The sequence below is a fragment of the Cebus imitator genome, unplaced genomic scaffold, assembly GCF_001604975.1.
Source record: "Cebus imitator isolate Cc_AM_T3 unplaced genomic scaffold, Cebus_imitator-1.0 Scaffold610, whole genome shotgun sequence".
Taxonomy (NCBI): Eukaryota; Metazoa; Chordata; class Mammalia; order Primates; family Cebidae; genus Cebus; species Cebus imitator.
The window spans coordinates 628,588-650,100 of NW_016107925.1; the positions used below are offsets into that span (position 1 = coordinate 628,588).

A 21,513-nucleotide genomic window follows, 5' to 3' on the forward strand; every position below is an offset into this window, starting at 1 on the left:
CCTTGGCCTCTCAAAGTGCTGGGATTACAGGCAGGTACATATTTTTAAATAAATATTTTCCTTTATTTTTTCAGAAGAAGACAAGGCATCCTTATTGCCAACATCCTTAGCATTGGGAGTCTGAGTGCTGATCTTCAGAGAAGTCCTGGCCTGTTCTGTAGTTGCTTTATTGTTCTAATGCAAACTTACAGGTTTGTGGATTCATAGTGCAGGCATAGCGCTCATGCAGGTTGACCTCATATGTCAATTAGTACTTTTCTGTAAAACATCTCCTCTCTAGCATGCATCTTTAATTCAATTTGAAGAAGGCTATTAAAATGTATTGATATATTGTGTTTTTCTTCCACATGAGCAGTATGAGGCTAAGAACTTCTGTGGGTTTTATGTAAATCATAGATTTTTCCCAAATTTTAGATAGTTAAGATTAAAGAAAATAAAGTTTCTTCATTTGTTTTTAGTATCTACAGTACAGTTGCTTTACATACAATTCTAGCAAAACATCCCAAATGTGCCTTGTTCATTGTCATGAAGCTTCTGGGATATCTGTATTCTGTAAATTGAATTTGCCATTTCTAGAAAGTTGAGAATATATGAGAAGTCTTGGAAGATACAAAAGCTGATTCACCTGAGTCTGGAGTAACAAGAAAATTAATGCCATCTTCTGTTCTGGAAAAGGTAGTGCCACATATAAAAATGGACTTTTTGACATGCATAGACAGTAATGAGTAATATGTGGTCATTATGAGTCTTCTCTGAAACTTGGGGATCAAAGGGAAACAAAATGAAAAAGAAAATTTGTCCAAAATAAAAGATAAGAGAGAGAACCATTGTTCAAAACATTAAATAGAAAGCCATAAAGCTTTTCTTCATCTCAGGAAGAACTTCATGGCATAAATAATAAGATTGTTTAGGGTCTTTATTATATGATGCAAAGGCAATATTACAACCTAATTTTTAGTCTCCATACAAATATTTAAGTCCTTATGTGAAACACACCTGACATCAATAATCCTTTGCGAGTAGAATAATTTAATGGGATCTCAAGTTCTTCACAGATAGTATCTAATTTCATTACTGAAAAAATGTTCACACAAGAAAGATAAACACTAAGAGTAATAGGACTCAAGGTGATATTTAGAACCATAATTTTTTTCTTAGTTGCATAGCAACCAGGAACTAACTACACAGATTTCTTTTTAAATGCCTTATTGCTTTTCAGAACTTCAACACACGGTTTGGACAGATGGTCAGTGGAAAGGTTTCTTATAGAATTCTTCAATGAATAGTGATCTTTAAGAAAATGCATTTTTCCTTAAAATTTGCATAGCAGAGGCATCAGATAATTGTATGTCTCATTTTGGGACTAAACCCAGTATGTTTAACTTTAGTTATTTTCATGGTAAATCATAAAACTAAAGAAGATGTTTCTGTAACTGAGCTTCATAGTTATTTTTCTTTCTTCTTTTGCCAAGTGTTGCCTTGGAGAACAACTGAGACTTATTTAAGAAAACCTTGGGTATTATGAGTACTAATCCTCACAACAATAGATCAGTACATGTCTGTCTGCAATTCAGTATAGAGCACAGTCAACTAAAAAGAACAGTTTCAAGAGCACTCATCTGTTAGCATACTAAATAAATATTAAAAAGCAACTACTCATTGTTCAACACCCGCCTATGAGTGAGAACATGCGGTGTTTGATCTTCTGCTCTTCTGTCAGTTTGCTGAGAATGATGGTTTCCAGATTCATCCATGTCCCTACAAAGGACACAAACTCATCGTTTTTGATGGCTGCATAATATTCCATGGTGTATATGTGCCACATTTTCCCTATCCAGTCTATCGTCGATGGGCATTTGGGTTGGTTCCAGGTCTTTGCTATTGTAAACAGTGCTGCAATGAACATTCGTGTACACGTGTCCTTATAGTATAACGATTTGTAATCCTTTGGATATATACCCAGTAATGGGATTGCTGGGTCAAATGGAATTTCTATTGAGAACACATGGACACAGGGAGGGGAGCACTACACACTGGGGTCAGTTGGGGGGAAATAGGGGAGGCACGGTGGGGGGTGGGAAGCTGGGGAGAGATAGCAAGGGGAGAAATGCCAGATGTAGGTGATGGGGAGGAAGGCAGCAAATCACACTGCCACGTGTGTTACTATGCAACAATTTTGCATGTTCTTCACATGTACCCCAAATCCTAAAATGCAATAAAATCAATGGGAAAAAAAAAAAAAAGCAACTACTTTATTTCTGGAGGCAAATTCAGCATTTAGAATGCTATTAGAATAGTTCTACTTTTTATTTTTCTTTGAATCCTTTATGATGAATTCCGAGAGCATCATAAGAATGAAGGTGTTTTTAGTGGCAAGTTGAAGCATACAGTCTTAAAACTAGGTTTTCTAAATTGAGTTTTTTTCAGTTTTTATTTATTTATTTATTTTTTTTTTACAATTATAAATATTTTATGGATATTTTAGAACCCTTGTATTAATTCTATAAATAAATATTAGCCCACATCTATAACAAATGACTCATGTTTCTTTCTAATGAATTGACCACTACATTTCCAAAGCTATGAAATGGCCAACAGACCGTAGAAAGATAATTCTTTAGGCTCCTGTTTGAAACCAACAGCTTCAGCAAACTACTGGCCTTGATTCAGGGCCAAATGTTTCAGTTTTTAATATAGACCCACTAGTAACTAAATAGAGAAGAAAAATCAATACTTATTCTCTACTATCATTATTAGAAAAAATTCTAAACTGTGTTTGATAAATTATGTTTTTATATTTTTCCAACTATCTCATTTGATTTGTTTTCTCAGTTTCCTTATGATGCCATATATATGGCATCATTATATATATATATATATATAATTATATATATATAATTATATATATATAATGATTTAAAATTAAGGAGCTATGAGTAGTGGCTTTAAGCAGCTATGTAATTTCTCCCAGCGCCAACCATTATGCACAGTAAAGGATGAAACGCTGTGAAATAATAAATGTTATTATGCACTACTAGAAATAAATTTCAATTGTTAGTTGAGCATAAAAACACATTTTTTGTAAACAGAATGGTTTTAATAGTTTCTTGAATCTACACATCGTGTATAAAAATGATTTTTTCTCCTAGTAGTTCAATAAAACTCAAATACCATTTTTCCTAATGATTTGGAAAATGATTTAAAAGAAATTTTATTTTATGTGTTTGTTTCTTTGAATGAAGATGTGATTATTTCACACTGCATACCTGTATCAAAACATCTCATGTACCTCATAAATACATACGCTTACTATGTACCCACAGAAAATTTTTAAAAATGTAAAAAAAACAACAACAAAGAAAAACATGTTTTGTTGTGAAAGACAATTCCTGCATTACATGTGCTTGGTTTCACATGTCATTCTTGATAGGAAACTCTGAAGCATCAGAAAAAGAAAAAGCAATATAAGTATTTCTTACATACCATTAAGTTATTTAAAAAAATACAGCAGAACCACTACCTGGCTTGCCTAGCAATTCCAATTGTCTAGTTTAGTCCTTTTGCCCTTAATATTTTTGGATAGTAATCTTAGATTAAAATGTCTTATTATGTTGACCTTGATTCAATTCTACGACGAATTATTTGTTGGTTGCTATGTTCTTGAACTGTGATAAACAGAATATAGAAATAAAAGAAAACAGAAAGGCATGAATTGCCCCTGTACTTAAGGCATTTATACTTAAGAGTACAAGTCATCTTTCAGTGATTAATAAAAATCGTGGTGCCCCCACAGCCACTTCTTCTAATCTAAATAATACTGCCTGCATTCAGCCCCCTGACTGGGAAGGTTGTGCAAGTTGTACTAGATCCAGAGATGAGCATTTGACCAGCAATATTCTATCTGTGGTCTTGCCAGCAACTCTGGAGGGATTCACAGGAAGGGTTCCATCAATAGGGCATCATTATCATTGTCTCTTTCTGAAATGTGGCAGGGAGGACAAAGCAGACATGCAGACAAAAGCAGAAAGCCACAATCACACACACACACGCGCGCGCGCGCGCACACACACACACACGTACTGTTTAGAAATTAACCAGCACTTGAGAGTTGCCTGGAGTTATAGTGCTGAAAAGGATTTCTTTATTTTTTTCTTTTTGGACCATAAACAAATGATAAAATAGACTTTAATTTTAAATATCCAGAGCAAGTAATTCCATATTTTTATAATATTTGCATGTTTAGTTATTCTTGCAGCTTAATTCTTCTCTATATTTAGCACTCTCTTTGCACAATATGGATTCTTTCTATCTATCTATCAATCATCTCTCTAATCTACCTACCTACCTGTCATCTACTTTTACTGGTACAAAATTTTGTGTAACCTTGAGCTATATCCTCCTCTTTCTTTCTTTTTTTTTTAACTTTTATTTTAGGTTCAGAGATATGTGTGCAGGTTTGTTATTTAGGTAAACTTGTGTTACAGCACTTTGTTGTACAGATTATTTCCTCAACCAGGTACAAAGCCTAGTATTCAACAGTTATTTTTTTCTGCTCCTCTCCCTCTCCCCATCCTTCTCCCTCAAGTAGGTATGAGTATCTGTTGTTCCCCTCTTTGTGTTCATGAATTTTTCATCATTTAGCTCCCACTTTTATGTGAGAGTATGCATATACCCTCATTTTTCTCTAACATTATTTCTTATGTGATCATTTTATGAGGTTTTCAAGTTCTAATTTTTAAAGTTTTTGATTTTATGAATTATTTTTTATTTTGATATTTTTTACAAATAGCATTCGTAATAATCTTACATAATTAGTTGTGGTGTTCTGGAGCTTTAGTAAGCAGAGAAGCAAGGGGTGCAAAATGAGCTGATTTTCTAAGAAAAGTATCTTATTGATGAAATAAAAGGAAAATGATCTTGCTTTCAGATTAACATCTCCAGCGAGTGTGATTTGAAATCAATAGATTCCACCAACAATATGTTATGATCAGTTAATGATTTCTTTGTCCTGGAATCCAGAGAAGAAAATAGCAGATAAGTTATTACCCATAAATGTCTGTTTTTAGTTCAATGTAAGTGTAATTTCTAAGGTAATGTTTGCCAATATGTCTCACATTCAATGCTAGATTTTAATGATATATCAAGATCCTCTGAATTATGTATAAGTCATAAGTATTGCAATTTTTTTCTAATTAGAACTAAATATAGTACATCAAGTTTAGTGATTTTTGAAAGAATGCTTGATCTCATGGCTCTGAGTAGAAAGGCACATTTTCTAGTTTTTCATTCCAGCTTCTCCCATACATTGGTCTGTATTCATTAGCGTGTAGGTACATGGTCTGGCAAATATGAAAGATTCAATGTAGCTGTAAGACAACTTTAAGATTTGACATGTTTAGTAGGCTCAAGGGACCAATCATGTAAATGAAGACACATGGTTTGAAAGCATTTAGAGCACCACAGTCTTGAAGACTTAAACATTAAGCTCATTATCCTTCTGGAAAGGAGGCAAAATAGGGAGCCACAGCCATCCTATATTTACCTGGTCTTGTTACATTACACAACCTGAATTATATTTTTGTTTACTTTTGTTGTGCCTGTACTCTGTCTCCTAACTAACTGTAACATTATTTTTTCTTTTTTGAGACGGAGTTTCGCTCTTGTTACCCAGGCTGGAGTGCAATGGCGCGATCTCGGCTCACCGCAACCTCCGCCTCCTGGGTTCAGGCAATTCTCCTGCCCCAGCCTCCTGAGTAGCTGGGATTACAGGTACGTGCCACCATGCCCAGCTAATTTCTTGTATTTTTAGTAGAGACGGGGTTTCACCATGTTGACCAGGATGGTCTCATCTCTTGACCTCGTGATCCACCCGCCTCGGCCTCCCAAAGTGCTGGGATTACAGTCGTGAGCCACCGCGCCCGGCTTGTAACATTAATTTAAGGCAGAAATTATTTCTTAAATTTATCTCTACCTTTAGTATGTGGCACAGTCTCTTTTGTAGAGGGTGACAATCCACAAGAGGAACATTTTTGTTGTTGTTGAATTATTTGTTATTGGGGTCTCCATTCTTTGGCATGGCAAAAATGAAATGGCATTAAATTCAGGCTTTCTCTTCCTTTTGTCCAGTGGACTGGAGTGTGAGAGGTAAGGGACACTGAGATAGGACAAGTATTACATAGGGTTGGGAAGAGATGAGCTTTGGGCTTTGCTGGCCACAGCTCCACCTATCAGCTGTTGACACATCCATTGTTTTATTTCAGTCTCAGAAGAGTAAACAGGTTGCTGCTCTTTGGTCCTTCATTTTTGTACTCAAAGTCCCATCGGCTCCATCCACTTTCATGCATCAGAAGTAATCTGGCTACTTCCATACTGTGCTGGGCTGTAAGAAACTATATAAAGCTTTGTAGGTAAATACTGAGCTTTGCCAAATTCCTGAGTACAAGTCTCTTTTTCCCTATTCTTTAGATATATAAATGTATCTGAGGGTCCTGTCCTTTGTACAGAAAATCTGTATCTAGTTGGGCGAGAAATGAGGTGTGGGTAGCCAGGAAGTCTAGTTTCTGCTGCTTCTGTGTTCCCCCGAATCTTAGATGTTTTGTTCAAGCAAGAGTTATATTTTTTCAGGCTTAATGTTAAAAATTTAAAAGTTAATTTTAACTTTTTAACACTAAAAAGTGAGAAGGAAATCATTATAGGCTGGAGGGCCAAAATGTAGAAAATATGAGTGTAATATCTCCAAATACGTACTTAAGCATTTAAGATAAAATACGCAAGGAATAGATGTCACTGATGATGATTAGTTTATGGCACGTTGAGTACCTACCTTTTAATTAGTATCTTCTGTTCAAGAGACTAAATTTATATTATCTTTTTGATTTATTAAATATGGGCTCTCTTTTCAAGATCAGTGATAAATAAACACAAAAGAGCTAGTTTAAAAAAATTTGTAAACTTTCTGTATGTATACTGAATCACATTAGGACACTCGTTTATCTTTTCTCCATCTTGGTTGTCCATCTTAGTTTTAGAAGGAATATCTTACCATTTGTTACAGAAGATTATGATCTAAGAGCAAGGAATATTGGAGGAGGGCCTAGGAGGTAGCCTGAACTCAAATGACTACTAACAATTTTTTGAAACAGATCATTTTATTGCAGTGAGGAGAAAATGACTTCAAGTTAAATTTTGTGCAAGAGGTTGATGATTATGAGATGGAAAATATGGGGAAAAGTTTAGCAATGGAACAAGCCTTGACTTGTTTCTAACTGGAGTGTTCCCTTGGTAGAAAATGAGGTTGGTTGATTTTGGTGCATAATTTCTCAAGATTTCATAGAATTATATAATTCTAATAAAAGGTAAAGAATTTCAGCTTCATAAAAATGCTATCAATATTGATGAGATAAGTTGACTTTTTTAAATGATTATAATTTTTCTGACATGTTAAGGAAAGATAAACAAATCTGTGAACCATCATTCTTGAGAATGAGAGGTTTCTTGACTGATAAATTCTGGGGAATTAACATTCCTATGTTATTTTTTCCATTTTATTCACAGATTTATTGCATGTATAAAGAAAATATAATTTTACTTTAATATAGCTATTTGTAAATAAGACATATATGCATTAGAGAGAATTATTAGTAACTATCAGTAACAACATCTTAAAAGTTCAAGGCATTATCAATTATTTGAAGTGAGTTTATTATTTAACATGCCCTGGTACTATTCTCTTGTGTGATTTTTTTCCCTTTAACTTTTAGTTGACATATAATAATTTTACATATTTTGGGGACATAGAGTGATAGATAGGTCAATACATGTGTACAATGCGTAATGATGAAATCAGGCTAATTAGCCTATTCTTCACCTGCAACATTCGTCATTTCTTTATGTTGTGATTATTCAAAATCTTCTCTTGTAGTTTTTTGAAAATACTGTGCATTGTTATTTTAAAATTTTAGCTGCATGTGGAAAATATGCAGAAGGTTTTACTATTAGTCCATGGAAATGAAAATATTATATGTAGTCTATACAAAATAAATACTTTGAATAAATAAGATACTTTTATTTTTTAATAAAATACCAATTTATCAATCTTTGAAGTAAAGAACACTCACAAAACTTGAGGGTTTTAGAATGGGACAATACCTTATTCTCAATCTCCGCATTTGGTCCTACTCTTTATTAGGACCCTGGTTTTCTGATTTCTCCTTAGAATGTACAGTATATAAATTCTTGGAGGTACCTAACAGCAAATAAGAACATATAGCACTTTGCTGATTATATAATTCACTCTGCTCCATCTTTCAGTTCTCTCCTGCATCTAATATTTTACTATATCCTACTTCTTTAGAAGTTAGATTTAAGCTTAAATGCCCTTTATCTTGAACTCACCACTCAACAGTTAATCTTTCTCAAAATATTCTGTAGCTCTATTTTATCATACTTAATAATAATTTGTAATTTTATATCTATATGTAAGTTGCATTTATTTGGTTAGTATTTGTCTTTCCAACTTGGATGCAATTTGCTTGAGGGTGAGGATTTTGCCATCTTGGGGGTCACTGTCCCATTTCACAGTACCTAATATGACGTCTGACACATAGCACAATGCATTTACTTGCAATGAGTAAATTAAGGCGTGACTAGATGAGTGGGTGGGTCCACTATGATCAAAGAAATGTGTTTGGGGTTTTACAAATGATGCTGGACACAGACTATGTCTTGTTCATACATTTATTTGATGAAAACATTTAAATTCGTCGAATATATGAAAATCTAAAAGCTGCTGTTCTAAAAAATAAATAAAACTTGAATGGTTTATTTACTATACTTAGCTTCCTTCTTCCCACAAACAAAATGAAACAAAGCAAACAAACATAAAACCTCCTGTGCACCCTGTAGTAAACAACGCAGCCCTGTTATTCATGGGCATTTATAAAAGTGTAGCATGTGAACATAATGGATACATCGGTGATGTAAAATCTTTATGTAAATGTTTAAGTTACCAGAAAGCATTCAGAGGTTAAGGATCTAAGATGTTTTCAGTGTTATTTGGGGAAATTACTTATTTCTCATTACACGTCCTGCCACAATCTATTTCAAAATAAAGTATTTCCCCCAGAGCAACCCAACACTTGAAATTCAGACTAGGTACCTTTAAGAATTTATATACTGTATATTCTTAGAAATTATCATTAAAGAACTCCGAGCCAGATCTGACCACTGCTGTGGTGCTATATTCTGACTCTAAATAGTTTCAAAATGAGTGCAAATATGAAGGAGTGGGAGGGAAATACACTGGGGGCTGTACATGACTTTTCATTTATTGCAAAATACACTTGCAGTGAATGTAAAAGCTCTTAGCTTACTAGTTAGTAATATCCACTTTACATTATTGGCTTGATTTGCTTCTTTAGCATTTAATAGACTGTTGCTAGAGGCCTCACAGTTTGCATTTCCCCCTGTAACTTGCTCTGTGTTCATGGATTATCTTCAGGGACATATATACTTGTTTTTCTCCCTTTGGTTATAGCTAATCATGTAACATAGTTTCTAGCATCTCAACTGCAAGCTCCCGTACCATTTCATTGCTTGCACTCTTCTAATCTTTAAGGATTAGTTTATAATTTGATTGTTTTCAAGAATGTGTTTTAGGAAGAAATAGCTTGCAGTAGTCTATTGGAAGGGATTGCATAGAGTATCTGCTTGATATATTAAGGCATGCAGTGAATAGGGATAGGGAAGCTTTTTTTCAGATTCAACACTCAGGGTGTTGATTACCCAATAATGCCCATAGGGGCTATAACTTTTCTCTTTCCTAATAGCAAATAAGAAAATAAAATGTCTTTTTATTTTGTCTCTCTTGAAGTTTCACTTAAGATCCTGAGCGAAAAGGTGGGTGTATGGGTGAGTGTTTGTGTGTGTGTGCACACATGTGCGTATGTGTTGGTGGGGAGGGGATTGGGAGATGGGGGTGTGGGGGTGCAGTGGTTGTGGTAGGAGGGTGTGGTAGAATAAGTTAAACCCTGTGAGCTGTGTATTAGTCCTTCCAAGGTGACACAAAAATGGCATGACTACAATTTCATATAGATATATGGTGATTTGTTAAGTGTCTATTGTAAGGGTCATTGCTGAGTTTAAAATGAGGAAACTGAGACCAGTATAAGAAAATTAAATGGCAATTTATTCAGCTCCCGGGCGAGGTTCCATGGTCCCAGGGAAAGGGGCAAGAGAAGTCGCACTGACTTTCCTAGGCATAGGGCTTTTATAGTGAGCGAGGAGGAGTAGGGTGTTCTGATTGGTTATGAGGGAACAGGACGTGGATGGGGCAAGCTGCTATTGGTAGGTAGATGGGATTTCCGGTAAGTAAGCTGGCCAGAGGGAGCGGGACGTGGACGGGGCAAGCTGCTATTGGGCAGGTTTTGGCAGGGCTTCTTTTAAATTTTGGCAGGTTTTTTCAACGGAGGGCTAGGTGCCAAGTGCAGAGCCTAGTGTCGAGTGCAGATTTGGCTGCTGAGTGCAGAGGTGGACATTGGGGGAGCTACATGGCAGAGCTAGGTTCTGAGTGCAGGGCTTGGTGCGGGGCGTGGAGTGGTGACATAGTTTTTGGTCGTGGAGAGGGTTGGGTGTGTCCGAGCTCCCTGTGAGGCAATCGGCCTTACATCTACCCTGTGCCATGCACAATGAAAGATAATCTATGCACACAGTCTCATGCATTCCTCATTTAATCCTGTGAAGTGTCAAAGACAAGGAGAAGGGAACTAAGCTCTGAAAAGTAAAATGACTTGTCCAAGCTGGTCAAATATTTTAGCTTCCTTTCCTTTTGGTGCTCTTGCTAAGTATTCTTCCCACTACAAATGAGTTTTCATTTTTTGAAAGGGAAATATGCACTCTGATGAGAAAAATCAAGTTTGCTGCCTTTATTGTACTGAAATAAATCATAAAGTTTGGTCACAAATCATGTTCCATGGGTCATAAGATTGAAAAAAGGAAAACAAAACTAAGCTGAGTAGATAGAAACTGTGGATGTTCACATATTGGCACGACTTATTCCAAAGTAGAGGGAAACCATGAACCATCCCAAGAAGCAGAAATAAAATTACAGACTCAAGTGTGGGCATATGGAAATAATTGTGTCCAACCACTCCAGAAAGATGAACAACTATTAGTGATTTTTAAAGATCTCTTTTGGGAGCCTTATAATTGTAAACATGAAAACAAACTTGTAATTTTGTCTATCTGAACTCAGTCCCTCATTCTGCAGATAAATTTTATTCTTTCTCTCTCCAGGCTTTAATAGCATGTGAAATGTGAATTAGAATCCTTTTTTTTTTTTTTGTTTTGATGCAGTTTATCCCTCTGTCACCTAGGCTGGAGTGCAGTGGCACAATCTCAGATCACTGCAACCTCTGCCTCCTGGGTCCAAGCAATTCTCCTGCCTCAGCCTCCCAAATAGCTGGGATTCCAGGCATGCATCACCATGCCCAGCTAATTTTTGTAGAGATGGGATTTTTCCTTGTTTGCCAGGCTGGTCTTGAACTTCTGGCCTCAAGTGATTCACCTACCTCAGTGCTGAGATTCACCTTGCAAAGTGTTGAGATTACAGGCATGAGCCATAGTGCCAAGCTCAACATATCCTTTGTAATAGAACTTACAAACATTTTAAAAGTGTTATTAAGGCTTTTTTTCCAAGCCTCATGTTCTGTAACTAAAATTCTCAACGTTTCCCAACCTTTTAGTCATGACCCCCAGGGTTAGTAAGGATTTTCTTTTTCTCAAAAAAGAAGTTTGGAAAATTTAAATTTGTTTTAAGATTTTTAAACTACTAAATTATATTTTTAAGTCAAGACATGTTAAAACTTGTCATGTTTTGGAACAATGTATTTATGTAGAAGTGTTTAATGAATGAGGTATAAAAGACGATTGCCCATAAGAAACCCAATGTATTGCGGTTCCCAGAGGGTCTTTGATAAGGTCTTTAGAAAGGGAGAAGAGGAGTTTTCTATTCTGCAGTGCTCAGTTGGAAGCATCATCAGTCACAATTGTATATGTGACTTGAGGCTGGATTTGCCGTCACTACTTTCCAAAAGAGCCATTTAAGTTCTGAATGCCCCACTGATCAAACAGGATGTGCTCCTGCATATGTCAGTAGTATGTGTCTCCTAATTCAGAGACTGATACTGTCCATACTCCTCCTCTGGACTAACCTGTCCTCAACGCCCTCTGCTTTTATCTCTTCCACAATCCTAGCCAATCATTTGTCTTCTCTCTTACGGCATCCTCTGACCTTCCCCTTTCTTCATGCCATTCCTCTGGCAATTAAGTTTTCTCTTCCATCCCTTGCTTTGATTCCTCTGTCACGGTCAGCCAAATTCATGACCAGTGCCAGCATTTAATCCTTTTAGAATGGTTTCCCATCCACTTTGGAACACCCCCATTCTTTTTGCTGTATATAATATTGAACCATTGATATTCTTTTTTATTTTCCTGTCAGTTTTATTCCTTGATACTTTAGCTGCTATATAAATTCAGTAAGTTTCTGACGTTGGCCTTCTTTATTGGCTCAGCATTTTCTACTTGGGTAATTTTGCCCACTCCCAAGGTTAGCTAACAGTTTTGTGCTTATGATTTCCTCATGTACAAATTCAGCCCTATTCACTCTCCTGAGTACCGCAGTAAACTCTTTTTCTATTGGGTAGACATTTTAACCTCTTTTTTTTTTTTTTCTGTAAAATTCAGAGTGTTTAGATCCAGACCTGCCTTCTAAAGACGGCCTTACAATTAGTCTGTGTTCCTTGTATAAATTAATGGCTTCTTTAACCCAGGTTAGAAAACAAATACATAGGACCTCATTTTACTTTCCTCATTTGTCAATTCTTAGCAATTATATCTTCAAAATAGTTCATTTTTCCATCTCTTTCTTTCAGTTTTTACTTAACCATTGCCATAGATTCTGCTACCATATCTGGTACTCCAATCTCTAACACATTTTCTCCTTTAGAATTTTTTCACATGGTCATGGTAGCTATTACTCCTCTGTGAAATGTAAGCGTCTATTGTTTTCAATATATTAAATACTTTAATTATGTGTAAGGGCATCTTAAGATCTGGTGTTATCTTAATTTATAGTGTCTTTAAAAAAATAACATTTCTCCAAAGATCCTACACTAGGTAACCTAAACATTCTGTGTGTTTGTGTTTCTGTATTTCAGCTTTTTCTTCTCTCCCCCCATTACTCAAGTCTCCCTTATCCTGTAATAATCAGTTTAAATGTCACCTCCTTTTTTGGTGACACCCTGAATGAGACTGGACAAATGGGTAAATTCTCCCTCTTTACCAATTGCATGTAAGTATCTGGTGCATTGGTGTACTTGCTGCCCTCAAACTATTATTACTTGTGAGGCTGAGGTGCACAGTTTGCTTGAGCTTAAGGCATTCCAAACCAGCCTGGACACCATGGCCAAAACTCATCTGTAGAAAAAATACAAAAATTAGCTGGGTGTGGTGGCACACACACATAGGACCAGGTAGTCTGGGGCAGGTAATGAGGCAGGAGAATTGCTTGAGCCAAAGAACTGAGATCACTCCACTTTAGCTTGGGTGACAGAGTGAGACCATCTAAAATAAACAACTAGTGTTATTATTGATTTCATGCATGTTTTTCTTCATCAGTTGTAAAAATATGAGTTCAAGGGTAGAAATAGTTCAAAACATTGGAAAGGACCTATAGGGGAGATTTAGGGTACAGTTTTGAAATTTTAGGTTATATTGAGACAATCATGGCAAGATCAGATGCCTAGGCATAGGTTTTAGGATCTATGGGTATCTTAAACGCTCAATGTGGTCAGAAATAAACTCTCATAAGTATATACCAGTTGGCTCTAGGCAGCCACGTATATGACTTATGGTCTGAGAAATTGCTTCAGCTGGGTATTTATTGTGGCAGAGAGCTAAGAGCTGTGATGATGATGTTCTACAGCAATGGAAGTAGGGAGAAAGGAGAGCAAGAGACTTTAGAATTGAGTTGAGTGCCTATTGTTTTAGAAGTGTTCTAGTTCTAGGAGAATAGGTTTAGGTGTCTTAAATTTTGACTTTGATTCCTGTTATTTACAGGTTCCAGGGATCTATATTTGTTTGGTTCATATAATTTTCTTCTAACTGAACACATTTGCTAATAGAATTCTGGTAGATAGTGAATTCTATTGCAAATCGAAATATTTCATATTGAACAAGTATACTTGAGTTTTTAAAATGTAATTTAATTTATAGAAAAGAATCCATATTATGTTTATCTTTGTTTTAGAAAACTAAGTACCATAAAAGTTACCTGTTTTTATATTAGTGCCACCTCTCGAAGATAATTTCCTCTGTAAGAGTTGAATATAGCACTGTATGGAGTCAGAGCCCAGTCAGAACGCAGAACCCACTCTATTCAACTATTGACTGACTTTAGAGCGTCATGGAAGACAGGTTAAAATAATATTTGTGGTCTATGTCATTTTGGTTGCACCAAGTAGAATAACTCTCTTCTGTACTTCTAAAGTCTGTGCAACTTCAACTGGAATGCTTCGGCCACATTTGTCTGATTTAATTTGGTGGGCAAAAATCCAACTTCCTTAACCTCCAAAAAATTGTGCCTTATGTACTTTTGAATACTTGATTCATTTTCCTTAAATGAATTAAGTACCCCATTTCAATAATAAAGGCAATCTCTCAATTTCCATCTCATTCTTAATGGCCTGCTGCTTTTGGATGCAATGACTTTCTTCCATTACAGTATTTCTAAGATTTCCATTTAATGTGTCAAAGTTATCAGGACTTTTAGTGCTAGGGTTTTTTCTTCCCCATTAAAACATAGATTTTTAGAACTATAAATTATTGTGAACATTTAAGAGATTAAGTCTAGGAGGCTGTTTTAATGGAGAGAATAAAGCTCTAATGGAAAGAACATAATACAGCCTCCTTGCACAAAGCCCAGAACATAGTGGGCACCTGATAAATACTTGTCAGATGAATACAAGTTTAATGTTTTTTAAAATATTAATTTCAAGCAGGTATTTGATTAGTATGTGAATGTGAGGAGAATATGACTGCATACTTTAAGATGTATTTTGTTTAAAATATAATGATTTTTAAGAAAACACACTGGAAGCATACTTTTTATACACCTCTATTTTATTTAGACCTTTTTTTGTCCTGAAAAATAATTAATTATTTTATATTATAGAGTACACATGCAAAGGAAGCGAATTATCTTCTATGTATCACTTAATTCCTTCTAACCATATCAGAATACCTCACTTTGCTTCAATCTTTGTATTAATTTAACTTGTAGAGTAATAAAATGTGAACTTCTTTCTAGAGACAGTCTCAGAAGAGCAGTTCTTTCCAATAACCAGAATGCCATTTGTCCATGGAAGACATATATATTGTCCATAACCTCAGAGTTAATATCTTTGTAATCATCCTAAAAGAATACCCCATTTTAAGCTCTGGTAGGAGTTGAATGTAGGCTTGTAGAGAACAAACCTGAAAGGCTTGTAGAGAGACCAACTATTAATGTTGAAAATATAACTGTAAATCCATGCAAAGTCATTGCATCACATTATATAAAGCAAAATATGAAAATTATTTAAAACATGTAAAAGAGAATTGTCCACATTCTAGGGTATAAATTAGGTTATAATGGGCTACACTTTCAATGGATATTTCCTGCTCAGACTTTGAAGAAGGTATCTGTTATGGAAAGATTTTAGGGCCATAGGATGTTTTTGTTGTAACCTACACCCCAGGAAGAGAAGTGCTACTTAAGGTTAAGTAATTTGTTTAATATATTTATTCTCTTTTTAGCGATGTAGAACAGTTCTGCGGGAGCCTTTTATTTTTAATCTATTTTTATTTAGTTTTTGAAACTCTTTTTATGTACTAGTTCCATATTTGAATTTGCTGTAAAAACACTGTTTAGTAGTAGGCAGTTTGTAAAGAAAAAGTACATTTCAGCTGAAATATCCAAGTGCTTTTACTTATGGGTAAAAATTGAGATTATGTTCAGGGTCTTTTAAAACTCTGTTTGGGTCTTGTGGGTTTTTGTTTGTTTGTTTGTTTTTTACCTTGAACATTTGATATTGTGTTAAGATACATAACTAGATTAGATAGATATGTATTAAGATCTGATTTGCCTTGTGACATTATATCAGAATACAAAATCATAAGGTTTTAAATTGAGGAGATTCAGAATATCTATTTAATACTTAGGTAAGTATACTTTAGGTAAATTGAGTAAATTGAGTCTCATGGCATTTACATTTACATTCTTCTCCCCCTTACCTTCCAACTTTTAAAACACTTTTTAATTTGAATAAATTTTGATTTACTGAAAAATTGAAGCAGTATACAATTCCTTTATACCTCTCATTCATAACCATAACCATGGGATATTGATCAAAACTAAGAAACCATTAATTCTTATTGAACTGCAGGCTTTGTTCATAGTTCACTACTTTTTCCACTAATACTATTTTTCTATTCCACAGTCCCACCTAGAATATTGTGTCGTGTCTAGTCATGGATTTCCTTAGTCTCCTCTGGTTTGTGAATTTCTCACTCTTTCCTTGTTTTTCACAACCTTTACAGTTTTAAGGAGTACCGATCAGCTATTTGTAGCATGTCTCCCAGTTTCGGTTTGCCTGATGTTTTTGTCATGATTAGGAAGAATACTAGAGACTGACTTGCCCTTCTCATAGCCTCGCATCAGGGCTTCATGAGCTCAGTGTGACTTATTGCTGATAAGGTTAATCTTGACCACGCAGACAGGGTACTGTTTGCCAGATTTCCCCACTATAAAGTTGCCTTTTTCAGACCTTCTTATACTCTATTCTTTGAAAGTGAGTCATTAAGTCCTGCCTACCACTCAGGACTCCATCTCCATTTTTAATAACTTGGGAAATATGTGGATAAATTTTTCTTATTGTTTACTTTGAGAATTTTAACAGTACCTATCATTTTTGTATGCTTTCTATATTCAATCCACTGTACTAAACATGCTATATCAATCATTTTTCTTAATACTATAAATTTATGAGATAGAAACTTTATTTTATTTTAAGGATATGGAAACTGTGTCATAGATTGAGCAACTTAACCGTCATCACACAGAGCAAGGGCATGAATCCAAGTCTGCTGGGTGCTACAGCACTTGCTTTTAACTATTAGGTTATACTGTTTCCTTGATAGACATCCCAAACTTTACCAAATCTGGTGGTGAGAAATTTTCACATTACTCTTTTTACTGGCTTCTTGATTCCATCTTAATTAAAAGGTACATGTTTGGGGCAAGTATTTCTATATTTATGAACATATGTAACCTGAAAATTCACCTTTTTTAGAAACCATATTACAAGTGATATGCATTCATATATAATGTGGACGTGGGATCTGAGGATGACACAGTAACTGTACAAGGGCATGAATAGTAAATTAAAGAGGTTGGGCTGGATATGGTGGCTCATGTCTGTAATCCCAGCACTTTGGGAGGCCAAGGTGGGAGGATCACTTGAGGTCAGGAGTTCAAGACCAGCCTGGCCAGCATGGTGAAACCCTGTGTCTACTAAAAATATAAAAATTAGCTGGGCATGGTGGCATATGCCTGTAATCCCAACTACTTGGGAAGCTGAGGCAGAAGAATTGCTTGAACTCGAGAGGTGGAGGTTGCAGTGAACCAAGATCATGCCACTGCACTACAGCCTGGGCGACAGAGTGAGACTGTGTCTCCAGAAAAATAAATAAATTAATTAAAGAAGTTGAGTACTTCTGACAGTTAAAACTTCTTTGACTGTCAATGGGATGTTTATCCCATGAGTTAAGAAAAAAATCAATGACAATGACACATGTAATAGAAATGTAACCTATCTTTACAAAGCCAGTGACCTCCAGCCTGTTGGGTGAACTAACATATGATTGTTTGATTGATTTGATGACACTGGTTTTGAGTCATAGAAAAATTATACTAGTGTGATTACGAATTACTTTTTAAGTTAAGGTAAAATTTGTTTATTTGAAAATTTCAAAATTCTTCTTGAGATGATTATTGAGAATCTATACAGAAACAAAGCTTGGAATTTCTGTTTAAAAAATTCCTATTTTGTTTTGAAATGCCAGACAAATTTCTCTTCTTTAATTGATGGTGTGTGTGTGTGTGTGTGCGTGTGTGTGTGCATGTGTGTGTGTGTGTATTGTGTGTGCTTTTAGAGTCACTATTAATTGCTCTTCATATTCTAATACTCTGTGTACTAAATTAACAAGTCTTATTAGTATAACTAACTCTCAAGTGTAAGTGCCTTCCTTCATCCCTCTTGCTTTAGTTTAGGCCATCTTCTTCCATTTCTTTAAGAAATGCAGCAGTTTATCTGGTCTTCTTACTGCTATTCTCTTTCTCTTTTCTCCTATGAGAAATACCATCATGATTTGGTATTTATGCTTACAAATTCCAGGGCTGTCTCATATGCAGAATTGACAGGCAAGGATATATGCCCAGGTTACTTAAAAACTTGAAGCCTATTCAATGGTTCTACCTTAACTGCAGCCATTGCCCTTGTGAATATTATACTCCCACATCAAACTTACTTTAGTTCAAACAAAATCTTGTGATTTAATTCTTCCATGACTTTTCACGTATAGTTTCCTTTTGGGAAATGTCTTACTTTTGTAGTCAGAGTGTGTGGAGAGAGAGAGAGAGAGAGAGAGAGAGAGAGAGAGAGAGAGAGAGAGAGAGAGAGTGTGTGTGTGTGTGTGTGTGTGTGTTTTGAAGTTCAGAACATATCACCCCAAATTATTTCACTTTGGTGTAAGAATTATTTTGAGCTAAAAGCCCTTGGAAAACAGCAGATGCAAGAAGGGCATTTTAATTTCCCCCTTTCTTTCTGAAAACAAGAGATAAAAACTCCCAAGTGATAGATAACTTTCCTACGCCAGGAGAAAAGAAACATTCTTCTATTCTTCTTCAGGGAGTCATAGCCGAGAGAATGGTAAACAAACAGACTTAGTTAAGATGATTTCTATCTTTCTTTATTCTCCCCCATAGTTTAGTTATTTTTCTACAATTGCATCTCTTTTTTCAACCTAGTATAAAAACACACTTAGGTTTTGCCAATTCCTTGGATATTTATTTCCTTCTGAAGGCTCCCATGTTATGTAAAACATATGTAAATATGTGTTTGTGTTTCTCCTATTAATCTACCTATGCCAAATATAAATACAAAAAAAAAACAATTAGCTTTATTGTTGCTTTTATCAAAGCGCATGTAATCTGTACTAACTTGGTGGAAATTTCTGCCAATGAGCAACTTTTTTTTTAACACTCTATGATAAAGATTCAGTGAACAACTTTATTGTTGCAAGTGATCAAGTCCATTTGAAAGTATAGACTAAATGTCCTTGCTCTGCTCTTACTATTCTCTCTCTTTTTAAAATTTTTATTTCTTAATTTCATTATTTTTTAAAGAAGTCTCAGACACGATAATTTTTCATTTTTATGGTTTTAGGAGTACAAGTGCAATTTTGTTGGTTTGATATATTGCATATGGTGAAGTATATTGTGTAGCATCCTCATCGCCAGATTAGTGAACATTCTACCTAATAGGATTTCATCCCTCACCCCTCTCCCACCCTCCCTTCCTCCTACCTTTTGGAGCCTCCAGTGTCTATTACTCATTCTGTATGTTCATTGCTAAGTTCCCAACTATACCCCCTTATTTTATTTAAAAAAAATTTTTTCTTTTTCTGCATACTTCAATGGATGCAAACTCTTTCTTTTTTTCTTTTCCTTTCACAGTGACTTCTTTCCTTGTTTGTTTGTTTGGTTTTGGCTGCTAACTCCCAAGCACAACGCAGACAGTGACTTATGTTTTTAATTTTTATAAGAGGCAAAGCTGAAGTTCTTTGTTTTTTTTCCTTTTTCCACTTCAGTAAGCTGGTCTAAATTCTTCCTACCTTCTCTGCAACCACTTTCTTCTAGATTAACAGTGCCCGTACAGATGATTTGATCGTATATAAATTTCAACATCCTCTTGTCATGTACTCAGGTGAGGAAAATCACTCTTTTATGTCTGATGGCTTTACAAAAAATTATTTACAAAAAATGATTGCATATGATAAAGTTTTTGTGCCAAAATGGGTTCATGGCTTTAAAAATATCACTAGAAATGTATATTCAGTTTCCTTATGCATTTTTTTCTTTCCTTCTCTCTTGATCTTACCCATTTTTACAACTTAAGTTTTTTAGTGTTGTTATTTTTGTTTTGAGACATGGTCTCACTCTGTCACCCAGGATCAAGTGCAGTGCGACACAAACATGGCTCCAGTCCAGCTAATTTTTTTTTTTTTTTGTAGAGTCTCTTTTGCCATGTTGCCCAGGCTGGTCTCTAACTCCTGGGCTCAGGCAATCTGCCTATTTTGGCATTCAAAAGCGCTGGGATTACAGATGTGAACCACCGAGCTGGCCCTGAAAATATTTTTAATGTTTAAATTTTACCACTATATTAAGCAGGAGTTACCTATTTTTTAATTGCCTTTTTTCTTCCTTCTTATTAGGGAGGGTTAAGGAAGAAGACTTAGTCAGCAGAAAGCAGGTCTTACTTGCTTTTTTGTTTTGCTTTGTTGCTATTGAGTTGTTTAAGCTCCTTGTATGTGTTGGAATATTAATCCTTTATCAGATGTCTGGCTTGCAAACATATTCTCCCTTTCCATAGGTTGTCTCTTTACTCTGGTGGTTGTTTCCTTTGTTGTGCAGAAGACTTTTAATTTGTTTGTTTTAGCTAAACATCATGAACTAAGAAGCTTTTTAGTTTGATGTAATACCATTTGTCTATATTTAATTTTGTTGTTCATGCTTTTGGGATCAAATCCAAAAAATCATTACCCAGACCAATGTCTTGTATGTTTCCCCTATTCTTTCTTTCTCTCTTTCTTTCTCTCTTTCTTCCACTCTTTCTTTCTCTCTCTCTCTCTCTTTCTTTCTTTCTTTCCTTTCTTCTTTCTTTCTTTCCTTTCTTCTTTCTTTCTTTCTTTCTCTCTCTCTTTCTTTCTTTCTCTCTTTCTTTCTTCTTTCTTTCTTTCTCCTTATTTCTTTCTTTCTTATTTTGACAGTTTTCCTGAGCATATTAATGCAGGAATATTTAAGTTTTTAACCCATTTTGAATTAACTTTGGTATATGGTGTTGAAATAAGGATCCACTTTTATTTTTCTGTTTGCGGAAATTCGCTTTCCCTGCACCATTTATTGAATAAAGCTGTATTTTTCTTCTTGGCATATTTGTTGAAAAATCAGTTAGATTCATCTCTAGGCTCTCTATTCCATTCCATTCATTGATATATCTTTTCTTTTTTTGCCAATTCTATGCTCTTTGGATTAGTGTAGCTTTGTAGTATAGTTTGAAATTAGGTAGTATGATATCTCCAGCTTTGTCAACTTCAGAGAGCCCTGAAGCAAATACCTCCAGCTTTGTTCTTTTGGCT

At 35.2% G+C, this 21,513-nt stretch overlaps 1 long non-coding RNA gene and 1 other non-coding gene across 2 annotated transcripts in view; one reads left to right on the top strand and one right to left on the bottom strand.

Annotated features, from left to right (window-relative positions):
- Positions 1–21,513, top strand: part of LOC108294921 — a 314,417-nt gene that overhangs the window by 63,202 nt on the left and 229,702 nt on the right. The gene's annotated exons all lie outside the window — the stretch shown is intronic.
- Positions 2,540–2,676, bottom strand: LOC119469249. The gene has a single exon (XR_005198059.1). It is a non-coding gene; the product is annotated as a small nucleolar RNA SNORA2/SNORA34 family (small nucleolar RNA).